This window comes from Cupressus sempervirens, chromosome 4 (genome assembly GCF_028749045.1).
Source record: "Cupressus sempervirens isolate cs-2001-9-10 chromosome 4, ASM2874904v1, whole genome shotgun sequence".
Classification (NCBI taxonomy): Eukaryota; Viridiplantae; Streptophyta; class Pinopsida; order Cupressales; family Cupressaceae; genus Cupressus; species Cupressus sempervirens.
The window spans coordinates 470,479,581-470,505,857 of NC_143121.1; the positions used below are offsets into that span (position 1 = coordinate 470,479,581).

Consider the following 26,277-nt stretch of genomic DNA (forward strand, 5'->3'; position numbering starts at 1 on the left):
TAGCTTTCCACAAAAGGAAAGTAAATAGATAAGATCATTTTATGATCTTCAGTTTCTTGTTAGAAACGTTCTTTTTTGTACATTTGTATATTCTTTATAATGATATTACTTTGATCATTTGTTGATGCATTAAATTTTTTTACCAATTACTTCTCAGTAATAGGAAACAACTTATTTTTGCCTTTAAAGTTTGTATGGGGTGCAAGAGCAGCATTGTCCATTTCTTTAATTACCTTGTTGAAAAGTTCTCTTAGCTACTTTCAACAGTATGGATGCTTGTACTTTTTCAAATTGTAGAAACAAAGGATTAAGCAAGGACACTAGACTAATTTTGGAGATTGAAGCATGTACTATATATGTATTCTATATAATTACTAAGAAATCTCATGTTTTAGAGTCATGTCTTGCAGTTATATAGGACTGTATGAGATGATTGGTGTAATTGAATGTAAGAACTGCCTGTAGCTTGAAGAATACAAGTCACCCTTTAATGCAAGAGAATCAATCTTCCCATTGTGGGAAGCTATTTTCTTATCATGATATCGTTGGCTACTAATTTAGTGTTGTTTACCACATATATAGATTTGTTTAGTGTAAGGCATTAATTGTGTTGGCCATTAGTATTTCTCAATGCCATTCTCCTAATTAAAGGATCTTAGCTAGGGCATAATATTTGCATGGTGTTCTAATGATATATTGTAGCTCATTTGATGAATACAAGCAAGTGAAATTTAGGATGTGTTTTATTTCCTTATGAAGCACTGCATGCTTTGTTATTTGTAAAATAATTCACACCTTTTGATTCATCTATTTGATTATGTTTACATTATTACTTTTCATTTTCCCTCATACATATGTAAGTGTTCGTTCAATTATTTTTAAAGCTTCAAATCTTTGGTCAATCAAAGTGAGTTTCCTTGTACATGATTACACAATTCTGGAATTCATTTTTTCTTTCCAAAAATGAGAAGTTTGAGATCATGATTTTTGAATCACTTTAAGTGTGGTTTTATTGGATATAGGAGGCAAAGACTTGATGAGATGTGTGTACAAAGATTTCCACAGTACTCAAGGACCATGATACAATCCTGGATACTTAGAGGTAAAAACTTAATATTTGACATCTTCGATTCTAAGAGTGGATAATATTCAAGGACATAGATCAATATATTGGGAAGATAAAATGCTTTTATATCAAATATTTGAAAAACAATGCATGTAAAAGTTTATAGCAAGCAAAATTTTAAGGAAATTTACAATATCCACTAAGCATTACTTTTAATTTGTGATTCTAGTGATGCTTATGTTTAAGGGAAACTGCTTAATATATACTTGTTTGTCAAGGAGCTATATTTGTTGTAGGTTACACTCTTTATATTTTTTCGTCCTTTGCACTGATACTGGGAATTTTTAAAAGAGATCTGGTAGCTTTCTTTGAAAGCTATCAAAGACTTTGAGGCCTGTGTGAAGCACAAATATGTTAAATTCCATTAGGAAGCAATTTATTAATTCTAGGATTGTATCTCTAATGTTTGATCTCTTATCATTGTTGAAGCTTAGGTTTATGTTATACTCTAACTATTTCTAAATGTGTAATTCATATTTGATCTGATCCATGTTCATGTCTAGGTTGCCTGATTTCTGTTGGGATTCAGTCTTTTGTAGGGAAGGTTTTAGTTGACGGGCAAGTGGTAGGCAAGGTTGGGATGTCTATTTCAGAGTAGGCTTCCATTGAAATCACTGCTAAAGTTCCAAAATATGTATGTAGGTGATTATCCTTAATACTCTTGACTTTAGTAGTAGCTGACAAGATATTTTCATTGTATATGCCATGGGATTTTCTTTTCAGATCAGACACCCTTGTAACAAGAAAACCATTGGTAGAGCAGGATACAAGTTGGAGGGAGCACTTGAGAAATTAAATATTGATGTTGCTAGAAAAGTTGCATTAGACTCTGGTCTATCCATAGGTGGCTTCACAGATTGCTTTCTTTAGCATGGCACATCTTTTGTTTATGGAGTTGATGTAGGCTATGGGAAGGTGAATTAGAGCATCAGTTTGATAGAATACATGCACATTTCTATAGTAAATATATTCAATTTCATTTTCCTTTTGTTATTAGGAAGTCACATCAAAATTATGCAACTGTTGGACAATATGATGTCTTACAAGTTAGCATCATATGTTTTATGATTACTTTGTTATTATTTTGATATTTGGATTGTCTTAAGACACATGTAGCTACAAGGATACAGTTTTAAGATATAAATTGACAAACCTTGTGGAAGAGATGCATGTCTTCAACTTTGCCTTGTTGATTCAATTCTTGATGAACGGGCCACACCACCCGTACCAAATCACAACCAAAAATGAAATAATATGGAGACAAGAGAGATGAAAAAATGCTTCATAAAACTTCCATTAATACTTGAAATTCATTAAAATATTCTCCAAATGAAAGGACTCCAAATTCTTACAATATAAGAGAGATTCCTCCCTAAGAACTTCCAACTAGAAGAGCTTCACTACAAGAGCTTACACTTGAAGAGCTTCTATTTCTCCAACTTCCATTAGAAGAGCTTCCATTTCTTGAACTTGATTACAAATAATAATAGGCCTTTCTTAAATAGGCACTTCTAACCCAAGACATTAAAAACACAACCAATGTGGGATAAAAGGTAAATACAACTACCTTTAAATAAATATTAAATTCCCACCCAAATACAACTAAGCACCCAACAAATATTAAATATATGATTTAAGGATCTTTCCACAAACTTCTAAGTTGCCACCTATACACCTTGATTAATGGAATGACAACTATTTTTATTATTTTTCTTTTTACGCCACCTATGCACCTCAAAAATAGAAATCTCCTTTTCCTTTCTTTTCTCCTTTTTATTTTTTTATTATTTCTCCTCTAATTTTTGTCACTTTCTCTCTCCTCCACAATTTTTTTTTTTTTTTTTTCTAATAATTTAATTTTCCCATGTAAGATGCTCCTGCATCAGACTCCCTTGGTAGATAGAAAAGTGTGTCCCACACTTTAACGCAAAAGAAAGATATACAACCATCTTCATCTTCACCACAAGCTTCCACCTCAACAAGACAAGAAAACCAACATGCAAATCTTCCACATTTTTTTTTTTGTTGATGCATGATGCTCCTGCATCCGACTCCCATGGTAGGAAAAAAATTTTGTGAGTATGGATTCAAAAAATGAAGTAGCCATTATTGACATAATTTTTTTTCCTCTTCCTCCAACACATAGCTGGAACAAGTATCCGATGCTGAAATTTCTCCTTTGCAATGAACTCTATCCAAGCATAAATCTCATCCTCATTCAATCTTGTTGAATTAATCACACCTGTAATAAATCCAGCAACACCATACCAATCTTCCTTTGCATACCACACATGACTAACAAGATCCTCATGCAAAAAATCATCAATATCTTTTAAACTCATATCAAAGACAACATCCCATGATTCATAAGAATTTACCTATTTGACATCTTCATCTTTGCTTGCCTCTTTTATGTCATCAACAATGCACGTAACTACTCCACTTGCTTGATCTCCAACTAAGGCACTATATTCTTCCTCCATTGCTGCAATCTTCAAATCATCTTGATCTACTTCAGGTTCGTAAGTCTTGTCATCTTTATGCTCTTCCTCTTCTCGTTCATCTTCTTCAACTTTAGGTTCATAAATGATTTCCTCTTCATCCGCTTGCTCTTCCACTAGATCATCTTTCTTTTCCACATCCAAGGAATTATCAACATCTTTTTTCTAGTGACATGCTTTTTGTTTCCGCAACTCAGCTTCTAATTCATTCACTTGCTTCTACAAATCAACTAGCAATGATTGTTGATTTCTTGCTCTAAATTTCTCAAGTCAAGGAATCCTCAAAATCCATCCAATCACAAAAGTCATCTTCGTCTGTCTCTTCTCCATAATCAAGTCTTTAGAAGACAAATCTTGTCTAAAACAAGAACCTCGTGCAAACTGCCTCACAGTCGGCGCTCTGTCTACACAATCAAGAACTTCTTGACAAACTTCAACCAACTCAAGGTCCTGGTGCAAACTGCCTCACGTTCGGCGATCTGTCCGCACACTCAAGAACTCGTGCTCTGATACCACTGATGAATGAGCCACACCACCCGTACCAAATCACAACCAAAAATGCAATAATATGGAGACAATAGAGATGACAAAATGCTTCATAAAACTTCCATTAATACTTGAAATTCATTAAAATATTCTCCAAATGAAAGGACTCCAAATTCTTACAATATAAGAGAGATTCCTCCCTAAGAACTTCCAACTAGAAGAGCTTCACTACAAGAGCTTACACTTGAAGAGCTTCTATTTCTCCAACTTCCATTAGAAGAGCTTCCATTTCTTGAACTTGATTACAAATGATAATAGGCCTTTCTTAAATAGGCACTTCTAACCCAAGACATTACAAACACAACCAATGTGGGATAAAAGGTAAATACAACTACCTTTAAATAACTATTAAATTCCCACCCAAATACAACTAAGCACCCAACAAATATTAAATATATGATTTAAGGATCTTTCCACAAACTTCTAAGTTGCCACCTATACACCTTGATTAATGGAATGACAACTATTTTTATTATTTTTCTTTTTACGCCACCTATGCGCCTCAAAAATAGAAATCTCCTTTTCCTTTCTTTTCTCCTTTTTATTTTTTTATTATTTCTCCTCTAATTTTCGTCACTTTCTCTCTCCTCCACAATATATATATATATATTTTCCTTTTTTTTTTTGTCTCATGTATCAATTCTATATGTACATTACTAGAAAAACTTAGTGAACTTCTAAACTATGGTTCTTGTTAGAATCCAAAGAGTTTCCACATGTTGCCTCCTTGGAAGTTTAAATAGACATCAAGATTAGGAAGGATTAGTTACAACAGTAAAAAGAAAAGCTAGAAACTATTTAATATTGGTGCCCCAAATTTGTGCAGTCATAACTCCTAGTCCATTGGGTGGAAATTGAATTTATTTGGCATTAAAAAAAGTTAAAATAAAGAATTGTATTGGGTGAAAATTGAGTTCATTGGATATTACAAAGATCTAAAACACATTATTTTTACCAATATATTTAAATTAACAAAGGAGAGAAGTCTCCTTAAAAAGAGATATGATTGACAACTAAGAAACCAAAGGATAAGAAATTAATTTAAAAACCACAAAAGAATATTCCCAAAGTCTATCATAATGACTTGATTGATCATTACAAACTAATATTACAATATTACTTTAGTTTCCTCAATGGTCAATCTACTGACTATACCAAGTTTATTATGAATTTTTACAAATTTGTCAAGACTCAAGGACTTGGTAAAAATTTTTGCAGTTAGATCCTTAGTTGGAGGATATTGCAACATAATCAATCCATCTTATGCATGTTGTGATATGAAATGATAATGAAGCTCCACAGTTTTGGTATGCTTGTGCAAGATTGGATGCTTGTCTCAAGGTTTAGCACCCCTTAATTGTTAGAAAACAAGCGTGAAGGCCCTGCTGGGGAAATGTGCATGTTTGCAAGCATCCTTCAAAGCCATATTGGCTCACATGTTGCTTCAATAGTTCCTTGATACTTTGTTTCTATTGCAGATAACTGTTCGATGTGATTGCACTCGTATCAAGGCTAAAAACACATCCAAAAGTGCATTTCCTATCATCAACACAACCTACCCAATTTGAATCTTTGAACCCAACCTACCTAGGATCCTTTCTTCTACCATACAAAATGAAAAAGTCAATTGCCCCTCTGACATATCTTAGCATCTACTTTGTGGAAGTCCAATGTTTTATTTTTGGGTGTTGTCATGAATCTAGAAATTTGTAACTCACAACATGGCTCAAATTAGGTCTAGTGATGGTAAGATAGATAAGATAGATAAGATTTCCCACTAGTTGCTCGAATATTCACTTATAGAAATAATTCCTAGAGATCTAGATGGACCTGTAGGAGGATTCCCCTCCTGAAGTAGCAGAGGGCCAAATTTTTTCCCAAGGCCCTCCTAGAATACAAATTTTGGAATTGTACAAAAAAACCAAAACTTAGTTGTTGGTTATTTCCTAGAGGCTAGTTGGATATTTCCTAGAGGCTAGAACCATTGAAATGCTCACGGAGCTCAATTGGATCATTTATTTCATTTGGGCTGACATTTACCATGTCTATTAATTGAATGCAGGGCTTCTCCAAAACTCATAGAAGGTCTTGATGGAAGAAACCTACAACTGCATTTCAAGACGAGATTATCACTCCCTCTTTTCACAGGTGCAAGGGTAGAGGGAGAGTAGGGTTCTGCTATTCATGTTGTTTTGTTGGACATAGACACAAATTGGGTTGTTACATTAGGGCTCGAGGCATCTGCAAAATTAGATATTGTAGTCTTGGAAGGAGACTTCAACAATGAAGATGAAGACAATTGGACACAAGAGGATTTTTAGAGTCATAAAGTCAAGGAGCGGGATAGGAAGAGGCCTTTACAGAATGGTGATTTGCAAATTAAATTGAAGGAAGGTGTTGGTACTATTGGAGAATTGATCTTTATTGATAATTCAAGTTGAATAAGGAGCAGGAAGTTCAAACTTGGATTAAAAGTTGCATCAGGTTACTATGAAGGCATCCATATTCGTGAGGCTAAAATAGAAGCCTTCACTATTAAAGATCATAGGGGTGAATGTGAGTTATTTTCCTTCAATTTTTCCTTTTTTTCTTAGATTACATAGAGTAAATAAAAAATGCTTTTAATATCTGATGGTTAATATTTGAGGGGTAGCTAGTTAGATAAAAGTTGGTAGGCATTAATTGGAATCTTTTTTTCATTAATTGATTTAAATTTTGGTTTTCTCTCAGTGCATAAGAAACATTATTTCCCAACATTAAGTTATGATCTATGGAGATTAAATAAAATTGGAAAAGATGGAGCATTTCACAAGAAACTAAATAAAGCATGTATTTTCACGGTTGAAGACTTTCTAAGGCTTGTGGTCAAAGATCCTCAAAAGTTATGAAATGTAAGTTCTTGATTTGTCAAGTTAGATGTGAATGTCATTTGAATATTTGCTCTTGTTGTAGTTGATATTTTTTGGATTTGATGCAGATCCTTGGAAGTGGTATGTCAAACAAGATGTGGGAGAGTACAATAGAGCATGCAAAAACTTGTGTCAGTAGTGGAAAATTGTATGTCTACTACACTGACGAGACACAAAATGCTAGGGTTATCTTCAATAATGTCTATGAACTGAGTGGTCTTTTGCAAATCAACAATATTATCCGGCTGAATCACTCTCTGATTCTGAGAAGGTATCTTTATTTGCACATTGAAGCATGTTTTATGCATGGACTTTGAATAGAATGTACTTATGATGATGTCATCTGTTGTTGTGGCAGGTTTCTATTGATGCATTGGTGAAGAAAGCATACGATAATTGGCTGTCTATTGTCGAATATGATGGGAAGGCATTGCTTAATCTAAAGTCAAAGAAGAAAGGTAGTAGTTCTTGCTAAGAATCTTCCTTACCCACCATACAATATGCTAATGCTTATAGCCAACAAGCTTCAAGGAGTTCTGAACCAGTTGGGATGCAACTTGCTCAAGCTTCAGCTAATGCTGGGTTGACTGGAGGTGGTAGGTCAACAAAACTGATGACATAGATGAAGTGATATAATTTTTTATACATTGAAATTTAGAATTTACACATACTAGTTCATAAGTTTTTTGAAATTTTTGATCTGCTAAAATATCTTGAGATTTCGTAGGTGTCTCAACAAATTCTGGTTTCAGTGAGAGATCAATTACAAAATATGGAGGTCAACCTTTACAAATTATAATCACCAACCAACTTTCTTATGGCAACATTTTGTAAAATCCACCAAACTAGGTAGCATTACTACAATCACCACATCAGAATGCCCTTTCATCAATAAATTCTTGGGTGGGTCTTGCACTGGGGCCTCCACAGTCGACAACCTCCTCACTAGTCTTTAGGTATTATTGAATTATGCTTTTTAATACCATCTCAACTATGCTAAGAAATCTACAATTTGGATAGTTGTATGTTTTGTTTACCTGAAGTAATAACATGTTTTGAATGTTATCACTTTTTCAAATGGATTGGAAGCAAGTGAATCTGCTTTTGATGTTTGCAGAAATGCAAGGAGTGATGCTCATGTAGCTAATGGATATTCTGTTTATGAGATAGTAATCTGAAATTTTCTAATTTCATAATTATGTTGATTAATATGTGTCACATACTTATTTTTTGTAAGATATTTCCCATAGGTGGTTTATTGAGCACGTACTTTCTTAATTGGTTTCTAGGAGCCATGCACAAACACAAACAAAAAAAACCAATATAAGGTAGAGGCACCTAGAAGAGAACTTGTGCGAGATCCTAGCATGAGGAACATGCCATTTATGGAGTTACTGTCTATCATCGGAAAGTTTCTTCCCATGGCTAAAATAAAATTATTGGAACATCAATACAATGTGTACAAGGTAGATCATTTTTTATCAAAGTTTCTATTGTCATTGAGGTAGTGTTATAGTTTCAAGAGCAAATGCGCATAAGACTAGATCTATACATTGCCTATAATTGTCAGGCAAGAAGAATTAGCAAAGATACATTCATAAGGAAGGTAAGGACAATTGCTACTGATAAGTTGTTGATTATACGCATAGTGAATACTAAAGGAGGGAATTGAACCCACCCTGAGGCTCGCACTTGTTGAGGTCCACTTCAATAATGGCTCTTCTTGTGAAATTGCTGTCTAAAACCTTTCTAATGAGATAATGTGTTATGAGCTCTTCATCAGTGATGGAATGTGAATCCAGGAGGCAGTTGTGCATCACCCATATCATGATTGTAACTAAAGTTAAGAGCCTCTATTATTGAATTCTCTTCCTATAAGGAAGAGAATTCAATAATAGAGGCTCTTAACTTTAGTTACAATCATGATATGGGTGATGCACAACTGCCTCCTGGATTCACGTTTCATCACTGATAATTCTCGTCCCTATGGATATAGGGAAGAGAATTCAATAATAAAGGCTCTTAACTTTAGTTACAGTCATGATATGGGTGATGCACAACTACCTCCTGGATTCACATTCCATCACTGATGAAGAGCTCATAACACATTATCTCATTAGAAAAGTTTTAGACAACAATTTCCTAGGAAGGGCCATTATTGAAGTGGACCTCAACAAGTGTGAGCCTCAAAAAACTTTCTACCAAGCATTGGCCAAAATTTTGACCAATGGTTGGTTGTTTTCCACCAAGCATTGGTCAAAATTTTGACCAATGCTTGGTAGATATTGTGCCAACAATTTTGAATGTTTTTGACCAACGTATTGATCAAAATTTTGATGAGAAATTTTTTGATTTGGTCGAGAACTGGATCAAAATTTTGACCAATAATGGTCGAAAAATGACCTGAAATGTATTAGTGCGTACATGTGATATGTGTGGCAATCTTTCTTTGTTAGATGAATATTTGCATGAAAATGCTTTGACTACTTTTGGACAACAATTAGTTGATGTAAAAATATTCAAAACTATTGAATATCCATTGAAGGATGGGAAGATTGGAAGGTGTGATCTAGTTATAGATAAAGTTAGTTGTCATGCATTTATGGGTGAGTTTAAGAGTGTGATCATACCAAAATATGTTAAACACTCTCAATATGCTAAATGGTTTGATGGAAAATTTCACATATGTAAGAATACATTTTCAATTGGTACTATGCTTTCAGTTGTTGACTTTGCAGAGAACTACACACTTGTACCACAAGATGAGGTACAACCATAATATTACAATTCAATGCAAGTAACAATTTATGTTTATATAGTTTATAGGCATGCACCTGATAGTACATAGGAGGATCAAAAAATATTGAGAGAGTACCATTTCTATATGAGTGATAATAAAATTCATTCATGTGAGTTTGTATAATATTGTTTCAAGGTCTTTTATGATAATTTAAAAGAGAGACAAATTCAAATGACACAACATTGGATATGGTTAGATAATTGTATAGGACAATTCAAGAATGCTATAATGTTCTATTGGTTGAGCAGGACACATAGGCAAACTAATATCCAACACATATGTGGAGTTTTTTTGAGGTTGGACATGGTAAAGGAGAACATGATGGTGCTAGTGCATGTGTGAAGAAACCCCTTAGTAGAGAGCAATTAAAATTTGAGAAAAAAGCCAAATTCAAAAATGCACATGAGAGTTTTGAATGGTGTAACAAAAATGTATACATAGGATCAAGTTAGAACTCTAAAATCAAACGTTTCTTCTACCTAGTTGAAGAGAATAATATCCTTTCAAGATATGACCGTGATACAATTAGTGGATTAGCTAAATGGCATTCATTTAGGAGTTCAAATTCTAACACTTAGACTATATGGACTAGGGAGCTTTCTTGTTTTTGTTAGTTTTGTCTTGCAGGTGAATGGAAAGAATGTGAGAATATAGAATGGGTTGAAGATTGGCAACAAAAATCATTAACACCTACTAACACACATTTTCAAGATGATATAGTAAATGAAGGCCGTAATGTTACTTTTGCATCAGAAGACTATAGTTGTATTTCATACCTCATACAACTTGGTATGCATAATTAAATTAGATTTTGTTGTGATCATACTTCAATTTATATTATTTATTTATGTACATGTCATTAATATAATTCAAGTACATGTCTTTAATATATTATTTATATATGTACACATGTGATTAAAGTGTTTGTATACTTTATCTTATCTTGTAGGACATATTTATGTTGTTATTGCACCTAATGATAATGATGAACAAATTGAGTATTGACTAGCTAGATGTGTGGAACCTAAGAAAAAATTGACATGTCATCAAGTAGATGATGGTTTTGAGTATACAATTGGGTCTGTCATTGTAGCTGGCACCTAGCTATATACATACCCAACAAGAAGAAATGGTTTATCAGAATTTGAAGACTACCAATCCGAAAAGAAGATTTTACACTATTCTCATTTGGTTGTGGCAAAAAACATCAAATTAGAAAGATCCAAAGGGAGACCCGCCAATAAGGTATTATGGACAATTTCAATGGATAAGTGTGAGACAATCATAGATGCATTGCAAAAGAGAGAGGATGTAGATGGTATTGTGGGATGACTACATTTAAATCAAACACATATAAGTTTTTTCTTTATTGTGCTATTTTTATATATGTACTTATATAATTTAATTACATGTATGTATGCATTGTCAATAGCAAATTAGAGAGCTTATATATACCTCTTATTTAGGTCTCAATTACAATTTATGCAAATTTAAATGTTAAGGTGGCTCAAACATCAACATCTTGTGCAATTACACATAGTGAGTACATACAAATTACCCATATTTACATGGTTCAGATAGCTCATATTAATTTATGCTTTTATTAACATGTGTTTTTGTTTTACAATTTTATTTTACAGGACCTCATTTGAAGAAATGTGTTGAACCAATTTTATATTTTGAGTTCACTTCTATAAATATGTCATTGACATTGTCTTACATTTATTGTGAAACATCATGTAAAAATTTAAAAAAAGGAGTTTACTTCTATTTGAAAGTTAAAGGTGTGCACTTGATATTATAAATTAATTGTCAATTCAAGTAATGACTTTTTTTTCCATTACTTTTATATTAAAATATATTTAAATTAATGTTTGTATATAAATAGTTAAAATTTTAAAATTATTGTTTGTGTACCATATACTTACAAATTGTGTCATAACATGAATAAAGTATGTTGCAATAAAGAAAACAATTCATACTTACAACATGATAACATAATAATAAATACTACATATACTAGCATAATAAGAAGTTGTAAAAAAATAGTACATGGTCTAACATGTCATGACATGATCTATGAAGTCAAAAAATACATATAATATAGTTAAGTGATCTAGTACAATATATCAAAATAAATAATATGTGTCATAAAAACACAATCTGAAGGTGCCAAAAAGACCCAATCTATTTGATTTGCAGTCCTCCTTAGTCCACATGAAGAGGACTCAGATGGATCATGCTATGTAACATGAGTTGTCTCATCATGTGGGACACCCCATGAGGTAGATGGATCATCCTATGTAACATGAGTTGTCTCATCAAGTACATGCTTAATTGAAATGGGTTTCAAAATCTAGCTTGCAAATAAATTAAATATTCACTACATAATAAAAATAATACCAGATGAGATGGGTGTCCCTCTGTAACAGGAGGAGGTGTACTGTGAAAGCTACCAAATGCAATAGTGGTGAGGTCCTATAATTTACAATACATACATTTTATAAATTTAATAAAGAGCATAATTAACTATGTATGTATATAAATCACAATACTGACCTTAAAGGATGATGTAGGTACCTCCATCTGGCTTAGTCCTATACTCTCAACAACACTTATGGTGACATATTCCTATAATTATGGATACATAAAGGTTGAGTCAAAATTATATATACATGAATTACAAAGGACATAACTTGTATACTACATTTTTTATAAACTATAAAAACATGTATCTATATCATACCTGAGTAGTGGCCAATGTCATAGATGTGTCTAAAGATATGCTACCATGATGATCATCAACATGTCTCACATGGTCAAAAGATGGAGTCAAGAATAAACTATACCATGGCCTATATGGATATGTACAATCCATCTCTTGTTCGTAAAACCAAAAGACATAAAATTATACACATGAATCTAAGTTGAAGATTATAAGTTAATAACAATGTACATACATAAAAGTAGTACAAATTATTTATCTTGAGTGAAAAGTTCATATCGTAGATATTTGAGGTTGTGCCTCAATGGTCAATGGATCAAGAGCTATACTGACATCAAATTGTGTAGCATACGACAATCCCTACAAAATTAGATAAAAAGAACATATGATCACATGTTATTAAATTTGAGTTTGAATGTACATTATTTATAGTGTAATTCAAAGTGCATACTATATAAGGGATGCCAATGTCTGTAGGTCTCAAAAAAAGACTATATTGCCTCCTAGGAGGAACATTATCATCCATCGTCTATTATTTCAAAATCAACATACATTAATATGGTTAATACAATTACACACGTATGTAGAAAGTAAATAATTATGTACTTTATTTAAATTTTAATTAAAATTTTACCTGTTGCTCCTAACTATCTCTGGGCTCTCCCTACATGAGGTCAACAAATGATGACACATCAATATCATCACTACCATCGCCATGGGCAGCATATACATCATAATCAAAATCATAATGGTCATCATGTGCTACATAAACATCACTCATCTACATCCACTACTCTACTAAATTGCCCGAAAGGGCACTCAATGAGGTAAGAGTAGATGACACTGCTCAATGATGGTGTGGTGCTAGGACAATTGGTGTGGGAAGAGGTATAAGAGGTTGAGGCCATATGCAATTTCTCATTCTATAGCTCAAATTTTCCCTAGGCCTATCCTAAGGCATCCCTCCACCAACCCTCTGAAATGATCTAATATCAAAATAATTAGGTTTCAAACCCAATTCAAATTCAGCCCATAGCTTCCTAAGGAAGTACATGGGCACCTCTTGATTTATGTGTGGTGGATGGTCAAATGCCATCCACCACCACTCCCAAAAGTGTGTTGATATACACGAATGTGTGCACCATCTAATAGAAATGCGTGAATTCTTCTCACTAATCTCCTCACCCATCTTAGGGTTTACAAAATATCTTGTACAATGTCATTTCACTATTTTGAGCTTATGGACCTCTCTATAGGATAGGCCATCAGAATAAAAAACATGCATGTTTTGCCTCCATAATCCAAAGCTATCAATATCAGAATCCAAATGTTGTATAGAGTGAACGACAGCTTGCATGCTATCCACAAGGTGTAGTAGGTGAGGAGGGGGATGGGCCTCATGCCTGATAGTCTCAATATCTCGCATGAGGTCACTAAGATTATGCCTCATGCTCTCTCACATCCTTTGTAGTAGGTACTGGAGGAGGACTAAGTGGTGGTGGAGGTGGAGGTGGAGGTGGAGATGGAGGGGGCGGAGGTGGGGGTAGGGGATGGGGTGGGGGTTGGTCCATCAAATATAATCTGCATATATGTTTAAACAACATAAAAAAACACAAAATTACTATTTAATAAAATAAATCTAAAATATCAATTATATAAATTCATAGATCTTTAAAACCATATCAATTAAATAAATATAGTTAAACACTTAAGTAAACTTTAATGTTAAGGCTAATTGAACATTATACCAAATTTAAGCCTAATCATAAAATAATACTCCAAAAAACTATATTAATAAATCAAATTAAATGTGAATTCTAAAAATATCTTATATAAATATGTTTATGATTATGCCTTAGCAAATTTTTATGATTAAAGATCAATATTAAAACAATTAGGATTGAACATATAAATAAGATTGTGGTTTTGGTTAGGAATGAACATATTATAATATCACACATAATTAGCCTTTTAGATGGTGACATCTATAGGGAAATGTGTTGGTTACCAAGAATTGAATAAATAACTCTTTAAGTAGTTATGTTTTAAGTAGATGTAGATGGTACATCGTTATCTGTGTGTCTTTGTTATAAGGAGAAACTAGAAATCTAGTTTTAATGTTAGATATGAATTTGTTTTGTCTATGCAAGTTCAAGGGAACATGTTTTTGATATTAAGGAAAAGGATATGAAAGTGCCCAATAGTTTAACCATTGTTTTGTTATGCACCAAGCCCCTTTATTTTAACTACTTTAATATAAAAATAATATTATTTAGAAATCAATTTATTGAATAATTGTATAATATATTATTTACATTAAATTTAGTTTATATTGATCAATTAATATTAATTATTAACAAAGATATAGTAAAACTTATAGATTAATATTTTCATGTACATTAATTATTATAAAACATGTTTCATATTAAGATATAATTTAAATATATTAATAAATAAATTTATTAATTATATATTCCACCTATAATTGAAAAAGTTACCTTTAAAAAGAAATTTAATTTAATTTATATTGATCAATTAATATTAATTATTAACAAGATATAATTTAACTTATAGATTAATATTTCCACATACACTAATTATTATAAAACATGTTTCATATTAAGATATAATTTAAATATATTAATTAATAAATATTTTAATTATATATTCCACCTATAATTGAAAAAGTTACCTTTAAAAAGCAATGAATGATCTTGTTTAGAATAAAAATATTATTTATTAAACCCATAAGGGTTTTTTATGGTGAGACATCCACCAAAATGCTTGGATTTTCCAGTGGTTTCTTTTGCTAAAGCATTCAAAAGATGGTGTAGCATTTCCATTGCAGGCAAACAGAGCAGAGTAGTAGGCATTCTTGAAGTGGGTAAGGAAAATGAGTACCCTATCTTCCTATATTCCTTTTTATATTACTGTTGAGAAGCCTAATGTCATATTATTTCTCCATGCTACAACAAACTGTGGATTCAACATACATTATGTGTGCAATTAGAATGAAGCATTAGTTTATTGAGGACTTGACAGAATGGAAACAACAGAAAAGGGAAATTATATTAACTGAGAAAATAAGCTAGTACAAATAGTTCAGGAAAATAAACTTCAAAACATGCCCTAAGGGCTTACAATAGCATAAATCTGGAGATAATTTATCCTTATGGTACCTCCTCTCAAACTCCACTCCGAACTGCTTTTTACAATGCCAAAAATCTCCTTAAATAAACCTCGGAGGGTTAAGGACTAGGATTACATTCTAGAAAGTGCTAGTAGGCATCCACCGACCAAATAGAAGGTTCTAGAAGCGGCGTTAGAAGTCGGTGCAAATCTAGAAGAATCCAAAAACGGTAACCGGACTTCTGGGAGGCATAACTTTTGAACCGTAGCTCCGATTGACAAACCGTTTACATTTTTGAAAAGCTCTCAAAGTTCTCTATAGCCCTATGGAGGAGCTTTGCTCGTCCCCCATTTTTTGGCCCTTTTCGAGGTTGTTTAATGCCCCTAACCTGACTTTGAAGCATTCTTAGCAGGTCTCCAAAACCCAAAAAATTGCAATAACTTTCAAGTCGTGGGGCCTTTTGACCTGATTCTTTTTTTGGAATGCTCTAAATCACAATTACATTCATCTGGCCAATTCACACCTTCTAGGTCACCAAAATGATGGCCAAATTGCATGCTCCTATTTTTTTGGGATTTTCAAACACACTGATAGTGGAATTGTGAGAGTTGGAACCTTTATTTGACCCAAATGGGTATCCAAAAATGTAAAGACATGAAACAGAAACTAAGTCTAAGTACATTTTTTTGGGTGACACAGGATTGCCCTTATACCTCTGGATGCTCCTGCATCAACAGAGTAGTAGGCATTCTTGAAGTGGGTAAGGAAAATGAGTACCCTATCTTCCTATATTCCTTTTTATATTACTATTGAGAAGCCTAATGTCATATTATTTCTCCATGCTACAACAAACTATGGATTCAACATACATTCTATGTGCAATTAAAATGAAGCATTCGTTTATTGAGGACTTGACATGAAAATAGGCCGATCACTACCAAAAGGCCACTTGGAAACATTTTTCCTTGCCACAACTTTCAAAATCAGATTCCTCTTCTATCATTACCATTACAAAGAGATATTTTGAGGAATATTGTAGGCACAACATGTTGAACCTTTGGTATTTGGTCTTTTGATTGTTGTCATTGATGACAATAATGAGCATATGATATGGCTAACATAATGAGCATATGGTATGGCTAACATCACACAATTATCTTATTTGATGTCCTTCAATATTGTTCAAAACATATTGAAGACAAACACTTAAGTGTTATACAATTAACACTTAATGTTCACATTGTTTTTGAAAATGGATATAAAAAATAGTTTTGGTCTATTAGAAATTTGACAAGCTTTCTTATCAGATAGACCCCAACTATCACACCTTTTTGAAAAGGACTCAGAGTTAGCTAAAATGGGTCTTCATTAGTTTTTGCATAACACATGTATGGAAAGACAAAAAGTTTGTTTATCAGAAATGGGTACTAAATTTTTATGACAGTTTTGGCAGTTTTGGGGAGTTTTGGTCTAATGGAAGTTTGGAGTATATAACTGCCTCCAAAATTTTGACTTTCTTGGTTTATAAGTAGAGGATACATTCTTCTAAAACATTCAATAGGTGGTTTTGATAGAAGTTTTAGAATTGGTGTGAAATTCCTTGTAGACCAAACGGTTTGCAAGCAGATTTTTAACAACAAAGAAGAGGGTAATGCTTTACGTTTCTATTCTCATATTTGTGATTTGATTTTTATTGAAGAAGTTTATCAAAGGTAGAAGAAGAGTTATATATTGTTTCTTCATTCATTTGTATTAGTATTTGATTAGATCTTTAAATAGAAAAAGAAAATATATTTGGATATTGGATGTTTTGAGGAGAATAGAAGTATATCCTACATTGTGTTTTCAACAAGAAAGTTGTAACTAGTGATTCATGATTTGTGTTGTAACAGAGATGATCCTCTAATTTTATATCTCATTTGTTCATTTTGGAAGTTGGTGCTTGTATTCATGAAGTTGGTGCTTTAAGTGTAAGGGATTAGTGTTCCTTGAAATTGGTGTTTCTAAAACAGGGTGTTGGTGCTTCCTGGAGTATTAGCTCTAAAAGATTTACCCAAGAGGCCAATAAAGTTTTAGATTCAAAGTGGTTTTTTACCCTAAGGGGTTTTTGACATTAAAATATTGTTTCACTTTGTTATTCATTAACTATCTTGCTCATGTGTTAATTTTTTATAACTTGTAATTGTTTCAAGTTTTTAAAAGTATTTTAAACCACTAATTCACCCCCCCTCTTGTGGTGTTTGTATTCCAACAAGTGGTATCAAAGCAAGGTTCCCTATATCAAGTTTAACAACTTTGGGTATATTTTGGTTGAGTGGAGTACTTATCTATTATGGCTCAAGATAGTTCTTCAAAGGTTCCTATTTTTGATGGATCGGATTATGCTTTTTGGGAAGTAATGATGCAAACATATTTGTTATCTATTAATGTTGATGTTTGGGCTTTAGTTGTTAATGGTTATAAAGTTCCTATCACTTTACCTATAGATCCTGATGAAAAGAGGAAGTATGAAACGTATATGAAAACTAAATTTTCTATACTTAACAATTTATCTGAAGATATTTTTGTTAAGGTAATGCATTGCAGTTCTTCTAAAGAAGTATGGGACAAATTAAAAAATACATATCATGGTAATAATAGAGTTAATGAAGCCAAGATACAATATTTTAAATCAAGATTTGAAGACCTTAAGATGGGTAATGATGAAAAGGTACAAGACTATATTCTTAAGATAGATGAAATGGTAAATGGCATAAGAGGACTTGGTGAAAAATTGATGATATTGATGTTGTAAATAAAGTTTTGAGATCTCTTCATGATAAATTTGATTCTAAGATATGTTTTATAGAAGAAACTAGAGATATTAATAAGTATACAATGGAAGATATTCATGGAGCACTTGTAGCTTATGAAATGAGAAAGTTTGGCAAACAGGAATCCACAAGCAAAGATGTAGCATTCAAGGTGGAAAAGAAAGTGAAACAAGTCTCTTCAGAATCAAAAGATCTTGGTGTTCTTGAAGCACATTTATCAGGGAAATTAAATAAAGGAGCAGTTAAATACAAAGGTAAACTTCCTTTCAAATGCTTTAATTGTGGTAAAATAGGACACTTTGCATCTAAATGTACTTATAATAGTCATGATGAAGTAGATGACGAGAAAGAAAAATCAAGTAAAAAAAAATTCTATAACAAAAAGAAGTTCTTTAAGAAGAAGAAGAGTTTGGTTGCTGATGTATTAGATAGTGACTCTAGTAGTTTTGAATGTGATAAAAATGAAGTTTCATTCATGGCTATAGAAACTACTTGTCAAGAATCAAATAGTGATGATGATGTTGAACTTGTTGAGGCTGATTTAGAATGTGAATTTCTTTATGCACTTAAAAAGATAAAGGAATTAAAAAGGAATTTAGGCGTTGAAGAAAATAAATTCTTAAAAGAAAAAGAGAATTTTGAAAAAAAAAACTAATGACTTAAATGAACAAGTTATAGAATTGAAATTACAAGTTGAGGAACAAAAGAGAATTGTCTTTGTCACTAAGGAAGAGTTAAGTTCTAATGATTGAGAATGTACAAGGTTAATGAATGAAGTAGTATCATATAGAAGAAATTTAGAAAAATACGAGAACACTAATTTGGATGATATGTTAAGGAAAAAAAGAAGAATTGATGATCCAACAAGAATTGGATTTGAACTTGGACAATGTTCTAGTGACAAGAAAGATAAATCTTTATTCAAGATATTTAAATCTAAAAGTAAGGATACAAATCAGAATGCTACCACATCAAATGCAGGTAAAAATGTAGATTTTAATTAGGTTTCTAATGATAAAAATTAGGTTATATCAAGCACTTCATTCATGGGTAAAAGATACTCAAATAGGTTCACTTCTTTCTTTGATGGGTTTTGCTTCATGTGTCATCAATATGGACATAAAATAAGTAATTGCAGATACATGTCAAGGAGGTATTCAAAGTTTCATTTTGGTTATTCCTTTCCTAAAATGAATAGTCTAAGATGTTACAAATGAAATCTCTTTGGTCATGTTATGAGTAATTGCAAAACTAAGTCAATTTAGAATGATCAATCTTATGCTAGTCTACAAGTTGATAAAGAATTTGATACTAAAATGACTAAGATATAGATGCCTAAGATTAATAAGTTTATGTTTGTTCAAATGGCTCTACATTCTAAAGAAAAAGACTTTTGGATAATTGATAGTGGTTGTTCTAGACACATGATAGGAGATAGAATGAAGTTTAACAAATTGATTAACTACAAAGGTGGCAATGTTAGTTTTGGTGATGATTCTTCAAGGAAAATTAAAGGTTAGGGTTTATTGATGCTTAGTGAAAAAATGTCCATTCATGATGTGTATTATGTTGATGGATTAAAGTAAAATCTTCTAAGTGTTAGTCAAATTTGTGATCATGGATATGAAGTTGTTTTTTATGACCACGGTTGCCAAATCAAATTGAAATCTAGGCAGTTGGTTGCATCGAGTAAAAGATCTAAAGGGAATTTATACAATTTAAAAGATATCACAAATACTAACAATCATGAAGATGTTTGTCTTATGGGATAGGTGAATGAAAGTCGGTTATGGCACAAAGGGCTCGGGCACTTGAATTTTGACAACTTGGTAAAAGTTAGTAAGCATTAGAAAGTAAGAGGTCTGCCATGTATAAGTAAGCTAGAGAATGTTATTTGTGAAGGGTATCAACATGGTAAACAAACAAAGGCATCTTTTCCTTCAAAAGAATATTAGTGAACATATTCAAGAGAAATTGGAAATTAATATGTCAGATATCCTTTGCTATTTATGTTTCAAAGAAAAATTAAAATATTATGCTTGAGTGGACCAAATTAGTGGAGATAGTATTAGATGTTAACTATTTCAATCTCTTTGTTTTAGGAAATTAGAAGGAGGCCCTAGTTCAATATGTAATCTCAATTGATATGCATAGGACATCAGGTGGAGCTAAAAAATGCAACATGTTTGCATTTTTGATGTAGGTCATTAATGTAAATGTGGTGCATTTTTTAGCTCCACATAACATTGTTGCACATGCATTCTTGATTCAGATTGGTTGAATCTTAATTTGGATGGGAGGGAGAGAATACAAAGACATATGGATGTTTTAGTGGCTATAGACAATGATTCTTCACTATTTACATTGTAGTTCTATTGTCGAGTTCCTTATTTTGACTATTGCTACATTCTACATTTTGATGTTATTAAAAGTAATGTTTTATTTCCTTTGTTGAAATGTGTCATGCCTTCATTCACTAAAATTGGGCTTTGATAATTGCAACCATATTGGTAACATGCTAATCTTAGTCTTCTTAAAGTTGTTGTTATAACAATATAGATCATACTATGCATATAGCACACTCACCAATGGAACAAAACTATAACATTTCTTAAAACTTTTCAACATCTTATGTAATGCTAATTGATCATGATTTATTTGTATTTGGTTGCAGGGTATTGTGCAACAAAACAGAATGAGAAATTGGGGTTGTAGGGTAAAGAAAACATCTCTCCATCATTTGAGGGTAATTCCAAGTAAGGACCAAATCCATTTATTGTTTGAATCTAGAAGGAAAGTATCAATGACAATTTTTTTTTAAGATTCTTACATAATGTTGTTTTCTTACATGTTTGGTGTTGAATGAGGGATGTCAATTGATGATCTTATCCTTCTTATTCCAAATGGATAGAATGTTATTAAGGCTTCTCTAATTGTAGTAATATGTAAAAGATAATATAAAAATATAAAAATATCTAGATGATCCCCCCTTGAAAAGAGTTTGAATCCCACCTTATATCTTGCAAGGATGTGAAAGATGCACCCCTCCAAGCATAAACTAGTTGGTTATAATTGGGATTTACACACAATGTTTAAATAAGGATAAGTTCTCATATATTTGTAAGATACAACTTCTCACATCATTTACCCTTACCAATGTCACTGTTCAAATCTCAACTCCTTAAACATCAAGCACTCAAACTTTGATTAGTCCATGAACTATTGATCATATTGTAAGGTCCAACTTCTAATCTCATTCACAATTTTTTATCTCACTCTCATCATGAGACGTCTTGTCCTTCCCTATGTCCACACCCTTGAGTTTTTCTAACACACTGTTTTCCATCCTTAATGCCCATTAACAACTACCATCATTATCAATATGTAGACAATAAAATGTAACTTTCCTTCTCTCCCAACCAACCCACATTACATCTTTTCATTTATCTAGTCCTTGGATCAACCCTTGACCCTTCAATCTTTGACTCTTTTTAGGCATAAGGATGTTACTTGTGACATACCCTTAAACTAATATTTGATACTAAACCCCCAATAGCATCCTTAACTTTGTCAAACTTATGATAGATAACTAAACATGGGGAACACCACTCACCTATCAAACTAGAAATTGTATTCCCCCACTCTTAAATCAATAGGGACACTTATTCCCCATAGACTGACAATTTCCTTACCTTGGATCACCAAAAAAATAGGATTCTTACACTCCTAATTCTTCTAGCATGACAATCACCAATTACCTTGGATCATCAAACAAATAAGATTCTTATGAATTTTTTCTTTTATAATAAAACTAGGGCTATTCTCAAAGTTTTAATGACCATTATTCAATCTATTGACAGTCATTGTGGTTGATGACATGGAAAAATCATCAAAATACCATAGGATTCTGATGATGTTTGGTCGATGTTTCAACAATGTCTATCATTGATGACATGGAAAGCTTGTTGATAATAATCTAGTAATTGTTTGACACTACCTTGTGGCAGATATTGGGATCATTTTCAATGGCTTTGTCCATCGATATATAGACAACCTTAGATTTTATCAAAATTATAGTGACGAAACTTTTTGACCATTGGCAACCAAAATATCAACCATCCCTTGTCAAAAAATAGGTGTGAATTTACTAGTGATTTAAGTGACTATTAATGGAATTTATATAAAAACAAAGAGAACAATTTTTTTTTAAATCTTATTCAACTAATTCTTAAGATTCATGGCTCCATAATAATCAGTGGTGTGATTGATGGGAAAAATAAGTTCTTTTGATATGAAAATGTACATATTGTTTAGAAATATTATAAAATTGTCTATATTGAGTGATTTTGAAATTAGCCAAGGCCTGATTTAAACTCTGAGGTAAGGACCTTCAGCTCAATTGCTTATATTTTATCTGAATGATGAAATAGGGTTTTCTTGCTATGTCTTTCCCTATGGAGTTTTCAAACTAGCTTTTATAATAATAAATATTATTTAGTGGCTCCATCCACCTTTGACAAATGGGAAACAAAAGGATAAAAAAGTTAGTTTGAAAAAGATCTCAATGGGAAATAGAAAGATAAACATGTGCTACCTTTAGTTACAATCCTCAATTCTTGGACAATAGTATAATAAATATGAAATTAAAAAGACAAGGTACAAAATACTTTGTTTAAAAACCATAAAGTTGTCATTCATACAGACAAATGCACCTTGGAAGGTAAGGTCATTGGGATGACTTTAGATTGATGATATGGTTTGTTCAAAGTATATGATGAACCTTTCCTTGTTATGTGTGGTTAGAATTAGTATATTGAGCATTAGAAAGATAAATATAAGGTCATGAATGGATTCATTGTAGGATAAGAGCACAGAGATGGCTAGATAGCTAAATAGCTAACAAAGAGATGTATAATCTCATCCAACCTAATTTGATCATTAAATAACCATGAGTAAACATGATAGATTCCATACAACCAAATATACTTGATGGGGTGCCAAAGTGCATGAGACATTGAAAAGTCTCTTGTTTCTTACTCTAGAAATAGTTGGATGTAGAGAATTAACAATGTGTACAAGCAAACTTAAATGCCTTGAGCATTTAGAATGTAAGAATGTAAGTGATCACAATTAGTCTCTTTGGGGTGCTGAGATATGATCACTTTTTTTTCTCTTCTAAAGATAGGGGTGAATTGATGGGGTTAGAGGATCTTTGCAAGATGGCTTAGCTTCAGGAACTATAGTTAGTTGTTAGAGATGGAAGAGGTTGCAGAAGAGACCCCTCTATGACTGGTCAAGATGTATTGTCTACAAATCGTCAAAGACAAAAGGATACAATAGGAGCTTCTACAGAAGATGATGGTGATGAAACATTTAGAGAGTCTTAGACTAGTGAGGTTTGATGTACCATGTTGAATTTTTGGTCTGGCAAATGTGAGGGAACTTGATGTATATGAGTGTTATGGTAGTGATTATTCACAGTGGGAAAGCATGTCCAACCTTGTGATTGAAGGTGTAGAAAATTGCCAAAGTTATTTGGAAAGACAGGAGGTTTCCACAGCTCCATTTCTTGAGAATACAAGGATTTCATAAATTGGAGGAGTTTCTTGAATTGAAGGAGGGGGTCATGGGATGTCTTCAGGAGCCAGTTCTAGTTTAGTGCCCCAAAGTTGAGAAAATGAGAGGGGGATTGGAACACTTGAAAGGACTCAAGCTCTTTTTTTATAAAGATTTAGGAGCCACTAAAGAAAAATTTAAAGGTGGAGAATTTTGACATAAAATCAAATCTATGAATCCTGAAGTAAATATTGTAACCAAGGATTGAAATATAAGTTGTAAAACTTTATCTTTTAAGTTACTAGCTATTTATTTACTTTAAAAAGAAAATTAATAAGAATTTTTTTTTGAAAATAAATTCTAATATTATATATATATATATATATATATATATATATATATATATATATATATATATATATATATATATAAGATTTAATTAATTAGAAAAAGAATATAAATTAATAATTAATAATTTTATTTTAGGAAAGTTGAATTCAATGGATTGAGGCATACAACTCTTAAACTAATGATGAAGTATAACGGTTGAAGATTTGTATAACCAATTAGATAAAATAAAGAAAATGTCTATTTGGTATGATCTCTTTTCAAAATTGAAATATAAAAAATAAAATACAAGTTGATTTTAAGTGGCTTTCTTTTAGCTCAATCTTACCATTATAGTTGTGGGACATTAGAAATATGTTGAAACCAATGAATGATAAAAAAATTGAAATGCACTTGTACAATAAATTAAAATAACATAAAAAAATATTATTTTTAATTCTATTTGATAAATATAAGATTACTAGAAATTGAGAAATATAGGCATTTTAGAAATTCATTAAGCCATAAAGGTGGAAAGAATGAAACACCAAGTCCTTAGAAATATTTTCTTCTTCTATGAACACTTAGTTTCTATATAATGCCTCCATTATATATCTGCTTCTACTATTTTATCAAGCATATATTATGTTATTAAAAATATATCCCTTTGACTTATATTTCATAAGAACCCATTAAGTCATGATAAGTCGCAAAAACATGTAAATACTAACAATATGACAAAAAAATTGCCAAATAAGAAATTAATGTAATACCAAGAAATCACTCAACTAAGTCAAGAGTTGAATCCACAATTTAACTATGAAGTGTACAAGATCCATTTAATTGTTACCTAATAAATTCATTTCTAACAAGAGACACATTCAATATTTGGGAAATAGTTTGAAGACTCAGAATTAGTCTATCATACATATTTACATGTCAGCACTACTCACAAATCAAGGATAACTTAAAAATGACATAATATACTATGATGATCAATTCATTTATGATGTGTCAAGTTAGAACAATTAGGTAGATGTGGGTAAAATACTATCTCCTGGATTGCAATAAATATTGAAAGAGAATCAGAGTCACTCCATCGTAAATTGTAAGATATTGTATTTTTTGATGGAGGCTTTTGAAAATAATCATCCAAGATCTCTAACTATTATATTCACTAAATTATTCAAATATTATGAGATATATTATAAAATCTTCTTATATATAGAAATCAAACACAGGTTTAATGCTTATGTACCATCCATATAGGATGTTGTGATTATGATGATTGACATTATGGGAAGGAGAAAAAATTGTCTTACTTTTAAACTATTTGGAGTGAGCAAAAGAAATGGCCTCGATGGAAAGTGGAAATAACCATAAATGTCCCCTCCACTTGCAAGCATCAAATTTTAGGAAAACTATTATAATGACTATGAACACAAAAAGAAAAGGGTATGTGCAAGATCATGGTGTGCCAAAAAGTAGTGATATAAAAAAGTTGGAGTTTTAAAATGTCTAAAAGTATTTCAAAATCCATTCTAAATTTTTTCACACCCATCCTAATAGCAAAGGAAAAGGTGATACCATACCTTTTAAGGTATCTCGATCCAATATTGAGTATTTGATATTATCGAGCACTCAATATTGGATTAGATACTCAAAACTTGCAACCACAAAATTAAATCAAAAAACCTAAGTGCTACTTTCCACTTTTGTTTCTTGTTGCTAGAGCCAAATAGGGTCCCCATTTCGGATACACAATCTGAGATCCAGTATAGGATCAAGGCAACCTCAAGTAAGACCATTTTTTTGTTTGTTTGATTACTTTCATTGAATTACAT

At 31.9% G+C, this 26,277-nt stretch overlaps 1 pseudogene; it reads left to right on the plus strand.

Moving 5' to 3' along the window:
* The window catches only part of LOC149562007 (calmodulin-binding protein 60 D-like), a 100,210-nt pseudogene that overhangs the window by 8,300 nt on the left and 65,633 nt on the right, over nt 1–26,277 (plus strand).